Consider the following 17,422-nt stretch of genomic DNA (forward strand, 5'->3'; position numbering starts at 1 on the left):
CTCACTATGTGTAAAATACTGTGGTATTCTTGGAAGGGGTTATAACCATGGCCAGACAGAATTCTTGCTCTGTTTAATCATATAGTTTAATACCTAGGACCACAAAAAGAAAGAACTCCTGAATCTATTAACTAGTTAGTAAGGAATCAGAATTCCTAGACTACATAGGAAGGGACCAAAACCAAACATTTTCCAATAGTAAGACTGGTCAAAAGGATGAACGAATCCAATCAGAGAGTAGGAGCATATGAATATACAATATTCTTTCTGCACCAGGAATCTCCCTATGTTGTTACTATACTCTTTCAATAACTCAAGCACTTTAATCTCAGCAAAGCAAAAAAGAAAAAAACACATGGGGTTACTGAAAGGAAAAGTAAACGTTCAGAGAAAGGAATACTGAACTAAAACAAGGCCTTGGGAGTGAATGGGTAAAGGGAAGCTGGAGACTTTTAGACTCTATAATGTCTACAGAAATTGAAAAAAAAAATGGATCACAGATCTAAACATAAGAGCAAAAACTATAAAAAGAAAACACAGAAGAAAACTTTTAGGACATGGGATTTGGTAATGATTTCTTCAATAACGGCACCAAAATTACAAGCAACAAAAGAAAAGATAAATTGGATTTCATAAATATTAAAAATTTTGTTTATCAAAGGACATTATCAGAAAGTAAAAAGACAACCCAGAGAACAAAATATTTGCAAATCATATACTTAAGAGATTTAAATATCCACAATATATAAAGGACTCCTAAACTCAACAGTAAAAACAAACACCTCTATTCTAAAATGAACAAAGGACTCAGACATTTCTTTGAAGAAAATATACAAATGGTCAATATGCACATGAAAAAATATTCAACTTTACTAATCATTAGATAAATGCAAATCAAAACCACCGTAAGATCCAACCTCACACCCAGTATACTGACTATTATTTAAAAAGAGAGAAAATAAATGTTAGTGAAGGTGTGGTGAAATTGGAACTCTCGTGCATTGCTGGTAGAAATATAAAATAGTACAGACACCATAGAAAGGAATATGGCGAAAGAATTAAATATAGAATTTTAAAAACAAATATAGAATTATATTATGATCCAGAAATTCCACTTATATACCCAAAAGAATTAAAAGCAGGGATTCAAGAAAATATTTATACATCAATCACAATTTATAATGCTCATCACAGCATTATTCATAATAGTCAAAATGTAAAAACCAATCTAGACATCCATCAGTGGAGGAATTGGATAAAATGTCACATACATATGCACACACATATGTACACACAGCAGAGTACTGTACATACCTAAAGAGGAAGGAAATTCTGATTCATGTTACAACATCAATGAACCTTAAAAATACCATGCTAGATGAAATAAACCAGACAAAAAGACCAATATTGTATACTTCCACTTATATGAGGTACCTAGGGTAGTCAAATTAAGAAAGAAAGAAAGTAGAATAGTGGTTGCAAGGCACTTGGGGTAAAGGAAAGAATGAGGAATTATTATCTAGTGGGCACAGAGTTTCAGTGTGGAATGACGGAAAAGTTCTGGAGATGGATGACAGTAGTAATGGTTGCACAACAATGTGAATGTACTTAACGCCCCTGAATTGTACACTTAACAATGGCTGAAATGGGAAGTTTTATGTCTATTTTGCCACAAAAATTTATGTTTCATTAATTAATTAATTTTTTGCTTTTGGGGGCTGCACCCACAGCATATGGAAGTTTCCAGGCTAGTGGTCAAATCAGAGCTGCAGCTGCCAGTCTACACCGCAGCTCACAGCAACACTGGATCCTTAACCCACTGAGCAAGGCCAGGGATCAAACCTGCGTCCTCATGGATGCTAGTCAGATTCATTAATTGCTGAGCCACGATGGGAACTCCAAAATTTATGTTTTAATTCACAAAAATTTCCTGAAAACTGTAAGGAAGCGGGTCAGTAGGAGACCAAAGTCATAGCAGTTCACAGTGAGTCAAACTTGATGGGATTCATAGGTGTTTCCCTGGCATCTATTCTGCCACAAATCATAGTACTTCTCTATATCTATGCATTATTCCATGAGAAATAATTGTATAACAGATATAAAAATTAATCATAATCTACAAAATATGACTGTACTCTCACCATGTTTTAATTCCCAGAATTTAAATATTTAAAGATACTCTCAGTGGTAACCTCTGTTATATTAACCCTTTTACCCTCAATTGGCTTCCAAGAAGCTAATCTATTACGGATGGGAAGAGGCTATAAAACACTTACATATAAATCACAAATAACTAAAAAATTAATTTTGTATGGAAATGAAGAGTTTCTCAATCATTTATTTGGATTGTGTCCTTACCTATGTCCAGAATGAGATCTAGTTCTTTTAAAATAGCACATTTCATCCCCTCCCAATGTTTGTCCCTTGCCACCATTGGCTCATCACACAGACTTCTAGGCAGACTTAGTAGTCTTTTCCATATCAAGTCAAGCCTGTTATCTTCTACCACTTTTCAACTTGCTCTCTGTATATCAGTCACACTGACTTCTCTGCTGCTCTGCAAACACATCAACTATGCCATAAGGCTGTTGCAATTGCTGCTTCTTGTGACTGGCATAATTTTCCTGTCGCTTAGCTGGCTCCTCAGTTCTTCACCCCCTTCAGGTCTCTGCCCAAACAGTGTCTCTAAAAAGCTTTTCTGGAGTTCCCGTCATGGCACAGTGGTTAACGAATCCGACTAGGAACCATGAGGTTGCGGGTTGGATCCCTGGCCTTGCTCAGTGGGTTAAGGATCCCGCGTTGCTGTGAGCTGTGGTGTAGGTCACAGATGTGGCTCGGATCCTGCGTTGCTGTGGCTCTGGCGTAGGCCAGTGGCTACAGCTCCGATTCAACTCCTAGCCTGGGAAGCTCCATATGCCGCGGGAAGCGGCCCTAGAAAAGGGAGAAAGAAAGAAGAAAGAAAGGAAGGAAGGAAGGAAGGAAGGAAGGAAGGAAGGAAGGAAGGAAGGAAGGAAGGAAGGAAGGAAGGAAGGAAGGAAGAAAAAGAAAAATAAAAAGCTTTTCTAACTATCCTTCTTAAATAATGCCTCCTTCCCTCAATTTTCTTTGTCCTGATTTATTTTTCCTCACAGCATATATTATAATACAAGGTCAGGAAGTGAACATTTATTTATTATCTGTCTCAAAACTAGCAGGAAACCTCCATGTTTTGTTCAATGCTATATATACAGTGTCTAGAGCAGGGTCTTGAGCAGCTACTCAATAAATACTTGCTGAGGGGAGTGAATAAAGGTAGAGGGGAGGAAAGAAGGAATTGCCATGAAATTTCAGGAAACATAGACATTCCAAGAATGGTGATGCTCAGAGTTCTAGGAACTGACCTAGAGCAACTCAGCATTTCTTTACCATTACCCCCAGGACCTCTGCCAGGTCCTCCCTCCCACAAACCTCAATGGCACTGATACCAAGTTGGATATGAATGCCTGACTTACACATTTTGGAAGCCAACCAGATAGGGCTTAATAATTGATCATCAGCTGAAGACAAATCAGTTGGAAATTTTAGTTCAAATGTTTTTTTAAACTATCTAATTAGCAGTCCACCTGTTAAACAAATTCTCCAAAGGATAACTCTCGCTTTTAGAAAAGGATTTGGGCTTAGCCATTTTAATGCATCAACTTGAGGACATGTCAAAATATTTTGGCTCTTTTATGCAAAGAAGGCTAAATATTGTCATCTAGAATTAGCAGAAAATAAGCAAAAATGCTGTTCCTTTCCTGAGTAAGAAATGAGAAACACGACTTTGTTTCATTAGGGCCTAGTAATAATAAAGGCTTGAGAATCATAAATTACTAAATCATTGTTAACTTATTCCTCCTACATTCTTAGAAATGTAAGTTTCAGTGAAAAGAGCTATTTTTAATAAAAAAGAAGCAAATAGTTGTGCAAGAAACATGCACCATTTATTTGTGAAATATGTATTAAGAATAACTTTATTATGAATGCCAACAAGAACAAGTTATGGGCTTCACTCTTAAAACCTTAACAGCTTAGTGGATAAGTTGCAAATCCACAGTCACCAGAACAGACTGAGACAGATCATAGAACTCAGGGGTCCAATTTCTCATGTTTTTATATCCCACTTGAAGGACAGTGGGATATAAGTAGATAATAGATTATTAAAAGAAAACCATTTGCACTAGAAAATTATCATAAGTATCATGTAAAATAAATTATTTTCCCCAAATGTTTTAAAACCCTTAAGAGGAAGCACCCTGAATCACTGATATTAAAGAATCACTTGGAGTTCCCATCGTGGCTCAGTGGTTAACAAATCCGACTTGGAAACATGAGGTTGTGGATTCAATCCCTGGCCTCGCTCAGTCGGTTAAGGATCTGAGCTGTGTGTGGTGTAGGTTGCAGACGTGGCTCAGATCCCATGTTGCTGTGGCTCTGGTGTAGACCAGCAGCTGTAGTTCCGATTGGACCCTAGTCTGGGAACCTCCATATGCTGTGGGTGTGGCTCTAGAAAAAAGATAAAAAAAAAAAAAACAGGAAAAAAAAAAGAATCATTGTAACGAACATAAATCATTGATTCTTTGTGACAATCAGAACTAAGCTTTAGGGTTAGGTCATAAGAATACTTTAGATGTACTCTGTCTTATTCTTTCCTTACCCTGCACAAGATCTTTTGCTTTATCTCCTCCATCCCCTAACACCCGGGATCTCAGAGGTCCAACTCCACTGCATTTCATAGCTCATAGTTGAATGAAACTACCCCAGATATTTCACACACGCACACCCTAATGTCACTACTCTTCTTTCAACTCTTGTCTGCCTTGGGAAAGTTCCCTTTCCTGTCTTGGATTCTCTTATAATAAAACAAACAAAACTGTCTGTGGTCAAGTCAGAGTAATACAGTGACACCCCTAGACCAGGAAAGCAAAGTTATTCAATATCTGAAACAACCTCAGAAACAATTTAAATGTACAGATACTCTTCATAATATAATGTCTTCAAACTCCTCCCTAAATGTCAATTTCAGTTTAATACAAATGCACTACCCCAATATCAGTATTCAAGATGAACATGTAAACAATCATGGGCCTTTTTTTTTTTTGTCTTTTTCTAGGGTCACACCCGTGGCATATGTAGGTTCCCAGGCTAGGGGTCTAATCAGAGCTGTAGCCACTGGCCTACACCACAGCCACAACAATGCCAGATCTGAGATGCATCTGTGACATATACCACAGCTCACGGCAATGCCAGATCCTTAACCCACAGAGCAAGGCCAGAGATCGAACCCGCAACCTCATGGTTCCTAGTCAGATTCGTTAACCACTGAGCTACAATGGGAACTCCCAGCCTTTCTTTTTCTTGTTCTCTAGTATGGTAATTACATAGTTTGCTATGTTTAATTGCCAATCTAGATCATTTCAGCTTCATTATGGGTTCAAAAGTCTTCTGTAGAATACATGGTAACCAGGTATATCTGTGTGGGATATATGCAAGAATAAATAATATTCTATTTCCTTAATAGAATATATATGTTTACTTATATACTTAGTAATCACTGTGAGTCTTTGGGAAGATTAGGTAGCTTCTGAGCCTTAGTGTTTTCTCACCTCAGAGGATGGCTGTGGGGTTTTAAAAGGAGGATTTGCAAATCTCTTAATGTACTGCTCAGCATAAATGAGACTTCCACATATGAAGCTGCTAAATTAATGTTATTATTAGTAGTATTAAGGAGAGGTAAGCTGTGCTGTTTATATTTTCCCTATGGCAGTGCACCTCATTTACCTAAAACTATATATATTACTATGTATGTTACTACACATATATCTGCTTTTTAGGGCTACGCCTGGAGTATATGGAGGTTCTCAGGCTGGGGGTCAAATCAGAGTTACAGCTGCCAGCCTACACCACAGCCACAGCAATGTGGGATCCAAATCACATCTGCGACCTATACCACAGCTCACAGCAATGCCAGATCCTTAACCCACTGAGTGAGGCCAAGGATTGAACCTACAACCTCAGGGTTATTAGTCGGTTTCATTTCTGCTGGGCCACAATGGGAACTCCCCTCTAATACATTCATTTTCTGTCTTCAGATGGAAAATAATAAGAGGCCCACCTCTTATTATTGTCATACTTTCTATCTGAGCAAAAACTGTGAATTAGTAAAGAAAACAATAAATAAAAAATTAATTATTACCCTTAATTTGACATTTGCTTTGCAAGAATTTGATTTTTGTTAATGTATCACCAATGAGATAAAGTGAATGCATATATTTGCAAGTATCTCCCTCAGATTCAGACATTTTATTTGCTGATTTAAAAATTCAGTTATATTCCTGATAATTGAATTACTACAGTAAGTTTGATTTCACACATAAGTGAGAAATTTCATGACATGCTCTTTAAAAAAAATCCTATCAAAGTAGATACTAGTTGCTGTAAAATGAACTAACAGGACATCTGACAGGTCACTTCCACTGAACTGCTCTCTATTAATGCAGAATTCTGACAGATCAGGTTCAAAAACATATAGAAAAGAAAATATAATTGGATGGTTAAATTATTTTTTGTTTTTGTTTTTTTTTATGACCGCACCTGTGGCACATGCAAGTTCCTGGGCTAGGGACAAACTGGAGCTGTAGCTGCCAGCCTATGCCACAGTCATGGTAATACCAGATCTGAGCTGTATCTGCAACCTGCACTGCAGCTTTCAGTAACTCCGGATCCTTAAGCCACTGAACGAGGCCAGGGATGGAACCACATCCTCATGGATACCAATCTGTTTTTTAACCTGCTAAGCCACAACAGGAACTCTGGATGGTTAAATTCTTGATCTTTGAATGCCTCGCCCATGTTTTCCTACTGATAAATTTTTAGATACTTTATATAAACCATTTGTAATAGCCTCTAGCTAAAAACTTTACCAACAGAGTGTTATAAAGAGTTCAAAATGGAATGATCCTATATTAGAGACATATAATTATACTGTCTTTAAAAACAGTGAGGGGAAACTGCATTATCAATATTCTCTGAAATAAGATTAAAAGTAGAAGTAACACTGATAAACTTTAGATGCTATACAATTTGTATTCAAAATATAATCAGAGTACATTTTGACTAGCCAGCATCATTGAACACCTCCTTGTCATCTGTATGGCACTAAAATGGCTGTGGTGAGTATACATATATATTAACCTAATTTGTACAGTAATCCTGAGGAGTAGACACTATTGAGAAGTGAAAGGATTAGACTGAGATTACATGTACAGCAAGAGAAATATCTAGAAAAACAATTTTTTCACTAATGTAAACACAAATTTATTCCTCTGTGCTTTTAACACGTCATAACAATATTTTATAAAGATTCTGAGCTATAGGAGAGATATAATATGAATTTTCAAAAAAGCTTCTCTGTATGGCCATTCCACAAGTATTCATTCCTAAAACTCTATCAGATGGTCTCACGGGACTATTGAGTCCTGAGGATGCCATTTCTTTTCTTCCTACTTGAATTGCCATGAGCCAAGTTTGTCCAGGGTAATAAGAATATACGTCTATTATGTTGATGGGGGAAAAATCATCACTTTAACTTTGTCATATTTGTTCCATGAAAGGATCATCTATAGATTGGTCCCATAAAAAAAAAAAACTTACCTAGAAGGAATGAATGTTAAGTCTATATCGTCATCCAGAGAAAGTGAAAGCATAATTTATGAATAAAATATTCTATTTATCCTATTTAAAATGTACATATAGTAAATTATCCTTAAGTACTAAAGGAAGTGCTGTCCTTTGAACTTGAAAGAATAACCATTTTAAATCACTAAATATTCCCAATACACAAGGGAATATTCCTTTTTCATATAACATTTCTCTCATTTTCCTCAGTTTTATTTTTATGAATGGACTTGAATATCTATATTTACTTCTTTTTTGGACTGCTAAATTAGACTCCCAAGAATATAATGTATTTTTAATTACATTTGATTCTAAGATAGACAGTTAATGAGCAACCACTACAGTGGGCAGATGCTACATCTAGTGAAATCATCTCTATTTTTTAAAAACAATTAGATGACACAGGGAGTTTAGTTTGGCATATAAGACAAACAGGATTTCATTGAACATTTCTCCAAAAATGTCTTTGTACTTTATAATTTACTTTGTACTAAGGGACTTCACACTTATTTTATTTTTATTATTTTATTTTTAATTAATTATTTATTTGTCTTTTTAAGGGCCACACCCATGGCATATGGAGGTTCCCAGGGGAAGGGTCGAATCGGAGCTATAGCTGCTGGCCTACGCCACAGCCATAGCAACACCAGATCCAAGCCGCATCTGCAACCTACACCACATCTCACAGCAATGCTGGATCCGTAACCCACTGAGCTAAGCCAGGGATCAAATGTGCATCTTCATGGATGCTAGTCAGATTCATTTCCACTTAGCCATGACAGGAACTCCCGTACTTATATTTTAATGCATCTGTCTAATTATATTAATTCTAATTTAGAGGCTCAATTTTCCAATTATTGTATTAATACTTGACTTAATAGTGCAGCAAAATTTGTATTACTGGTATATAGATCAAATGTTTAGAGATAAGATGGAGGAGAGAAAAGGAAAGAAAAAAGGCATTAATTGCAGGGTAGAGATGGTAGGTTAATGATATTGTAAATGTACTAAGGCCCTCTAAGAGCAAAGAACTTCCAAGCGAACAATCGTAGGTCCAATTAAAGTTTTATCATACTTTGATAAATGATTCAGACAGCTTTGTACGAAATCCAAAGAAACATTTTAAAGAAAGCTGTGATCAATAATGGCAGTCTCTCAAACAACTGACACAACAAAGGGAAGTCAAAACAAATAGAAATGAAATTACAATTAAAGTAATGGTATATTTCAACACTAATATATGGTATTTTGGCTCTTGTTTATATCAGTTTAAAAATCCAAATGTGGAGTTCCTTTTCTGGCTCAGTGGTAACGAACCCAACTATTACCCATGAGGACAGGGGTCTGATCCCTGGCCTTGCTTAGGGGGTTAAGGATCTGGTGTTTCTGTGAGCTGTGGTGTAGGTCACAGATGCAGACTGGATTCTGTGTTGCTGTGGCTGTGGTGTAGGCAGGCAGCTGCAGCTCCGATTCAACCCCTGGCCTGGGAGCCTCCATATGCTGCAGGTGTGGCCCTAAAAAATAAAATAAATAGATATATAGATAGATAGAGATAAAATCCAAAGGTATTCCATTTCCTGTATTAAAGAAGCAATGACAGCATTTTTTCATTCAAGATGCAGTTGTTCTTTTTAAAGAGAAAATTATTTCCTTAGTGGGGCTAAAAGATATAGGATAATTCAATTCTATACATAATGTCAACTCAAATTTGTTTGTGGCAAATGATGTTTATTGGCACTATTCAAGGCATTCCCTCTTCCTTCCCGTTTTTCATGGTCTGGCATTTTTCCTCACCACTCAAGGGTTTTACTCCTCCAAACTTCATTCTACCTTTAGCTGCCAAGAGCTGATGGATCTCCCTGTTGTCTAAAGCCACTTCCTTCCAGCTACACAGAGAAGGAAGGGCAAATTACACCTTCAATGAAGAAATTTCATTTTCTAGGATGGCGAGACACCAAATATTCTCTCCTGTTCCACAAAAGTAATCTACCCACATTCTGTGAATGCTCTCCTATAAACCCTCATATGAAGATCATTTTTATACAATCTTAAATGTCCATTTCATTATGACCTTGCCATCTTAAATGGCAATCTAATTCTATACGGTTCTGAAGGAAGCTATAATACCTCCCTGTAAGGATGAATTAACTAATTTGGGATGTGTAAGATGGAGGCCCATCTTCAATCAGTGCACAGAGGCACTCTAATACATTACAACAACCACACTGTGCCACTGAAATCGCAAATTTAGCAAAATCCCTGGTGAAAATTCATGAAATAGTTTAGTTCTTCAAAAAGAAAACTGATTATCAAATTCTTTACCAAAAGCAAAGAAAGAACAAACAAAATATGATTGACCACTTGCAAGATAAAAAATATCATTAATCAAGGCTTGTTGGCTAATTGAAAGCTAATTTTTCAAACAAATGTTAACAGGAAAACTATTTGTTTCATACCTTTAAGTACAGTATCAGAAAAGGGGAGGGGAACTTACTACCACACAAATAGTATGCATATGTGTGTGTACCCACATGTGTATAAATTCTAGTATAAATATGATGCTGTCATTAACCAGTGTGAATTTGGGGCCCCACTCCCCTGTCCCAATAACAGTGATGGATCCTCCTGGATTTTCCCACAGTGTCTCTCTTAGTCTTCTTCAGTGAACGCTTTGAACTTATGAAATTAAGTTTGGTGTAAACATCAATTTAGATCACGTGGGTACCCAATGAACTCAGCTTTGTTTGACCATACTCCATCAATGGAGCTCACTCAAATGTCCATATTTATTACAAAACTATATTTTAAATTTAGTGATTACTGCATGACCTTCAAATTTTGGTAAAAGATACAGATTTAAATCTCATAAGGTCATCACTGTGTTTTAGGAGTCACTCACACAAAAATCCTATTGGCTTATGCACTCTACTGTTTTCTTTCAAATATATTTTAATCCAGTTGTGATCACTGCCTTTCTAAAAATGTGTAATATAATCTACTTCCCTTTGAACACCTTAATGCCTACACTGCTGAAAGATGGAAATACATCTCAGGATATTTTAATTTTGCCTCCTCAAAGTCATAAGACAGTGTTATAAACATACCAGATGCTCAAAAAATAAAAACAAAATTGAGTTCTAAAATGTATAGGTTTACAGGGTGAGTGGGCTCTAGGGTGAAGTAAGTCTTATCCTTGTAGTTTATTATTTACATAAATATCTAGGAACCCCCTACTACTTCACTGCAGCACTGTTTTGGAAGTGGAGTCAAAAATAAACACATAGTATCCATTCATTTGGATCATTCAATACACAAATCCCCCAAATACCCATGTGCTATATAATAAGCACCATGGAGGGAAAAAACAAGGTACCAAGACAGATACCAACAGGTAACAGACTACTTTTGACAAGGTGATCAAGAATGATTTCTGTGAGGAAGAGACCTTTGAGCTGATACTTAGTTTGTGTAGGAGTTAGGCATTTAAAGACAGGAAGGATGGATGGAGGTTTGGGATTGGCATAAGCACACTGGTATATGGAACGACTGGCCAAAAGGGACCTGCTGTGTAACACAGAGAACTCTATCCAATATGCTGTTATAATCTATATGGGAAAAGAATTTGAAAAGGAATGGAGGTATGCACATGTATGACTGAATCGCTCTGTTTTACAGCAGAAATGATCACAACCTTGTAAATCAACTATACTTAATAAAACCTTAAAAAAATGAAAAAACAAAACAAAACAAAAACAAGGCAGGAGGAAATAGTCCAGGAGCTGAGAACACCTGAAGATGCCTTAGGGAGTGAAATTGCTCTAAGAGTTCCAGGTACTGAAATGCCAGGGAGGCTGGTGCATGTAAATGAGTGGGAGATGTACCCAAGGAGGTCACAGAGGAGGGCTAGATCAGAGAGAGAAGTACATAATAACAGAAGGAATTTGTCGTTAATCCCTTTTTGTGTTTCCACATTTATTCCCCTTTCCTATGTAGTTATGAGCTAATGAATGTTTTTTAAGAGGCCTGATAGCATTGCTTTGTATAGAGTGAATTACAAGGGAGCAAACTATGGACGTAGAGAGGCTAATGTGAAGGCTGTAGTAGGAATCCAGGAAGATTATGATGATGCCGATAATTTGGTAGCACAAAGCCACCGAAAACAGGGTGGGAAGAGGTACATCTGAAAATTACAATTGAATGGAGATGTTACGGAATCTAAATATGGACTGGTTAGGGATGAAATGCCACGATGAGGAAGAGAAAGCAATCAACACTTGGTGGATGGTGTAACCACTACTTCAGATGATGAAGACTGGGGAAAAGGATCTAAGAGTTTCAAGGAAAATCATAAATTCATACTATTATGATCCATCCATTCATATTAGTAAATGCTAAGCTCTTTTACAAAGTTAGAAAAATACCATACAATTCCTCCTTGCATTTCACCCTCTTCACATATCTGATAGGAATAGATATTAGATCAATATTAGTTTTTACTAAGCATGAAAAATGCAAGATTCTATTTTTTTCTTTGTCACAAAGAAAGTTGGGTCACATTAAATAAGGTGAATAGGACCCCAGTGATTCCACTTCTGACTTCTTACTTTTTCTTTGCTGCCTGAAGTCACCTCAGCAACAGGTAGCAAAAACACAGAAGCATTACCACAGGAGGGCTCCCAAGATTATCTCCTGGTCTTCGGAGACACAAGGCAGGAGGATGGTTTTGGCAGGCAGCCAGACCTGACTCATCGTTCTTCTGTAGAAGCATCAGGTACTCTGGAAGCCCTGCCCTGCACCAAAGAATCATGGCAAATCACATACCTGGCTTTTATAAAAATATATCACTATGTCCACAATGGCACAGTTGTTCACTTTTAAAAGGGATCCTTTAATAGACAAGTATTTCAAACATCTACAAAATACAAAAACTTATCTAAGCAAAACTCCTGTCAGTTGCTAATGGGGGCACATCTTCCATTATATCAAATGCCATGTTTTTGTCAAGCATTTTGTTGTGAATAAGCTACTCTAGCAATCATGATCATTCCATACATAGGTCTCCAAAAAGACTAGCCTTCAAATAATTAATAAAATTTTGTTAAAGATCCTACTTAACATAGTTTCTCAAAACATGAATTCTAGTTTAAAGGTTCTAAAATGATGAAAAATAATTTGAAGTCTTTTCAATAAAATGGACTGTTTAATAATTGGATTTGGTTTGCAGATTATATATAGGTAGGTTTTATTGATATTAAAGCAAAAAATCATGAAAATATTTTATGTTACCAAGAGAAAAAACAGACAATATCTTTCTGCCGCCCATACAAAAGCAGAAAAGAACATTAATCGTGTTTCTGGAAAAAAAAAAAAAAACAACCTTCTAATATTGACTTCACATTCAGCAACTGAAAATCCATCGTTCTTTTAAAAGCCTGTGTTGACTTAGTCTTTATCTTATTGACAGTGGCTTTTTAAAAACTCCCCTAAGCTTCTCTCACTCAAAAATTTGCTCTTAGCTTCAAAAGAGATATAAATTACTCCGAAAGCTGCAATTAATAGAAATACTGAAATGAGAAATATGTTTGCTATCATCACAAAAGTTGGCACTGAAGTTTCCAGTTTGTTAATCTTGCTTTAATCTTTTGTCTTGAAAATAAGTAATGAAAACAAGTTTTTTTCTAAATGGAATGACAGTTTCAGTTTAAGTCCATGAAAAGTTAAAATGATTCTAAATCTTATCTGAATTTCACTATAAAATGCTTACTCGTTTGAAAAAAAATAATAAACTGCATGGAGAAAAGGGGCTAAGCGGTCTGGCCAATTGCTCGCGTTTATGTGCTTCTGCACGGGTGCGGCGCATCCTCGCCATCCCCACAGGTAGCTTCAGCTCTGCTGGTTCTGCACGCTCACCTTTGCAGATGGGAAATATAACCCATGCTTTTTGCTTCTAAAGAATACGACCTGGCCCTGGAACCGAAACCCATCCAACGACTTTGCTAGTCTGCTAGACGAAAGAAATAATAGTAAACCATTAGGTACAGCTGCCTTGCCTTTCCATATTTTCAGAACCTACCAGCAAACCCACACCGTCAAAACTACCAAAAGACCGGCCTTGCAAGGAAAACAGCTGCCTTTCCAGCTCCTCTTTGTCCAATCGCCGGCACCTCCTCGCCTAGCTTCTCCCCTCTCTACTTTCCAGGTGGCGTAACACCCAGGGGCTAAAACTGAGAGCTGTGAAAACGGACACAGGTGGGTGTGGCGATTGAGGCGAGCAAAGGCAAGAGACCAACGGCTTCCCTCCCCGCCACACCAGACGAAAAGGCACTTACTTGCTACCTTGCCGCGGACCACGTCCATCCAGAGTGCCCGCAGGGTCTCGCCCCAGGGAGGGTGCAGGCTTCAGGGGCCCTTACTTGCTCCCGGCTTCCTTCCCCTGGCGTTCTCTCCGCTGCAGGTGATGTTCCCTCTTTCTCTGGGCTCCTGTTGCTCAGAGAATGCCTGCCACTACCCGCTGCGGGCACACAAGCTAGCCCAGCCCCAGCCAGTCGAGCCCTCGGAATTGGACACCGGACACCCGCCGCGGGAGCGCGGCAGAGAACTGGCCAGGAGACTGCGCCCCTCCTTCCGGGGCGCGCCCGGGGAAGCGGCAGCCCCGCCCCGGTTCTTCGACCCCTCCCTGCTCCCCGCTGTTTCCCCACCCTCACTCCCAGGCGCCCCCTCCCCCCCTCCCGCGAGAGGCACAGACCCAGCCCCAGCCCCTGGGGCTGCGTTGAAGATGCTTGCAGCCTCTCCACAGTGCGCTAGCAGAAGGCAAAGGGGAGGGGGGAGGTCTCACGACAGCCCACCCTCATCAGTTGGGTGGGTGGAGGTGTGTCTGTCTGTCTGTCTGTCTGTCCAGCAGCCCGAAGAGCCCTTCCCTTACCTCACTCTGCCCCCATTACCCCTTCCTCCCTTCCCGCTCAGCAGAATCTGCTAACGTTTCCGAGAAGCCACTTACTGTGGCTTGACTACGAGCTGGAGAGAGCTACGGGCAGAGGAGGTGGGGACCGATGGCAGAGGCCCAGCCTATGCCTCCTGGGTCCTGGGTCCTGGGCTTCGAGGGTTCGACAATGGAAATCGGTTCCTTCCCTGGGACTCTGCCCACGGAGGTTGGGGCGGTGGCGCGCAAACCCTGTTCTAGGTTGCGATTTTTTCTTCTTTTCCTCCCCCCACCCCCGCTCGGATAGATCAATCGATCAGGTTGCCAAGTCTTTCAGGCAAGCAAAGAATGCATTTTCTTTCAAAGGTGGAGTGAGGAGGCCAGGTTGCCGCGGGTGGAGAGAGAGACGTGGAGCAGAGGCTGTCTTCCTGGACCTGGGACCTGCTCATCTGGATACACCATTAGTCGGTTGTATAGGTTCTGACTTCTGGGTAGGAGCGTCTGAAAAGAAATCTTTATAAATCATTTTGTGCAATATGTGTGTGCGCGCGAGTGTTTTCTACAGCAGCCTGCTGGGAGGAAGAGCAATGAAAACACGACGGAATTATCTTTCTCAAAGAGAAACAGGATATTTCCACCAAGGGGATATCGAAGTATTACGACGTTGAGGCAGGATGGATTTCTAGATTCCAGCTTTAAAGAGGACAGATCACTTTGTAGCATAAACAGGAGTAATGAGCATTTGCATCTACAGTGTTATTTGCTTCCACTCCTATTATGGAAATGTATTTAGTGGTAAAAACACCTGTTTCAAGCCCCAGGTTTACCTTTCTGGGTTGCTTGCTGAGCTTCTGAGATTTGCCAAGGGGCTTTGTACTTTACATTCATGACTTGTAAGATGTGCTGTTGAAGGAAGGAGCCTCTCCACTGAAGGGTGAGCTCCTTTAATTGGGGACAATACTCAATGCCAAGTCATGGCCAAGTCACTTTCTCTTCCTTATTGTTTGCAGACATAAGAAGAGTATTAGGAGTGACAGCCTTTTGGATTAGAAGCACTCAATGCCACTCTTTTCTTAGCACCTTGAAGTCTCTCTTGAACTAAATTATCCGATCCATGGTCATTGAGATGTAAAATGAGCTGAATCAACTCTTTCTCTTATAGCTGTCTGACATCTGATTTCCATCTCATTAGGGAATAAGCCATGTGACATTCAGAATAATTAGAATTCACAAAGTTTCAAATCCATGTTATTTTTTCCTTAAGATAAATTAGAACATAAAGACTCCAGCTGATTAAGACAAAAAAAAATGGTCAATGCCTCTGAAATTATAAAATGTCTTAATATGATGAACACAGTTTTAATCAAATTGCAAAATACTGTAAACTTTTTTACTTCTTCTTCTTTTTTTTTTTTTTTTGTCTTTTGTCTTTTGTTGTTGCTATTTCTTGGGCCGCTCCCGCGGCATATGGAGGTTCCCAGGCTAGGGGTTGAATCGGAGCTGTAGCCACCGGCCTACGCCAGAGCCACAGCAACGCGGGATCCGAGCCGCGTCTGCAACCCACACCACAGCTCACGGCAACACCGGATCGTTAACCCACTGAGCAAGGGCAGGGATCGAACCCGCAACCTCATGGCTCCTAGTCGGATTCGTCAACCACTGCGCCACGACGGGAACTCCTACTTCTTCTGTTTTTTTTAGGGCCACACCCTTGGCATATAGAAGTTCCCAGGCTAGGGATCTTCAGCTGACTGCCTACGCCACAGCCACAGCATTGCAGGATCTGAGCCTGACCTACACCAAATCTCAAAGCAACCCAATGAGCAAGGCCAGGGATTGAACCCACACCCTCATGGAAAATAGTTGGGTTTTGGAGTTCCCGTCGTGGCGCAGTGGTTAACGAATCCAACTAGGAACCATGAGGTTGCGGGTTTGGTCCCTGCCCTTACTCAGTGGGTTAACGATCCGGCGTTGCCATGAGCTGTGGTGTAGGTTGCAGATGCGGCTCGGATCCCGCTTTGCTGTGGCTCTGGCGTAGGCCAGCGGCTACAGCTCCGATTAGACCCCTAGCCTGGGAACCTCCATATGCCGCGGGAGCGGCCCAAAGAAATAGCAAAAAGACAAAAAGAAAAAAAGAAAAAAGAAAATAGTCGGGTTTGTAACCTGCTGAGCTACAGTGGGAACTCCCAATACTGACAGCTTCAAAGAGGCAATCAAGAGCAAACCAAAGTACTATATTATAAAATATAGAGTGAGCTTATTGGATTTGTTATTCCTTGAGATAGTGCAAAAGCAGGACAGATATTGAGTCAAGATGAATTGATAAATGATGGCACCATATGGAATTATAGGAAATTAGAGTCACTTTTGGTAGCTAACATCCTAAAATACTACCCAGAAAACATCACTTGGGATAGTGATGAAATACCAGGCTGGATGATCCACTGATATAATGAAGGGTAGCAGTTTTTATTAATAGACAAAAAAGTTCTTCCCACCTGTGTAGTAAGGAACAGATTTAGTATCCCTCTCCCCAATAACTAAAAAATCATAAATAATATACACCAGCTTTGCCACTCTATTTAATATACTTGGGTTCTTAGTAGGGTCTTAAAAATAAACCTCTTTGGTTTGTTTAGGGCGTCCCTGGTGGGATTTTGCCTGTGAATTCGTTGGCAAATCAGGAGGTATATTATTCATTATTTTTCTAATGCACTTTCAACTCTCAACTATTTATCAACCATCTATTTAGTTTTTGTATCATATTGAGTCTCCCAAGCATTTTGTAATCTATGGCTTTTAGTATAG

The 17,422-nt window shown here is 39.3% G+C and overlaps 1 protein-coding gene across 1 annotated transcript in view; it reads right to left on the minus strand.

The window, feature by feature from the left end:
• SCN9A (sodium voltage-gated channel alpha subunit 9) overlaps positions 1–14,309 on the minus strand; it is a 162,803-nt gene extending 148,494 nt beyond the window's left edge. The window contains exon 1 of the mRNA XM_047772799.1: positions 14,025–14,309. The gene's annotated coding sequence lies outside the window, so the exon portion shown is untranslated. The remainder of the gene's footprint in view (positions 1–14,024) is intronic.
• Positions 14,310–17,422: the final 3,113 nt, after the last annotated feature.

This window comes from Phacochoerus africanus, chromosome 3 (genome assembly GCF_016906955.1).
Source record: "Phacochoerus africanus isolate WHEZ1 chromosome 3, ROS_Pafr_v1, whole genome shotgun sequence".
NCBI lineage: Eukaryota > Metazoa > Chordata > Mammalia > Artiodactyla > Suidae > Phacochoerus > Phacochoerus africanus.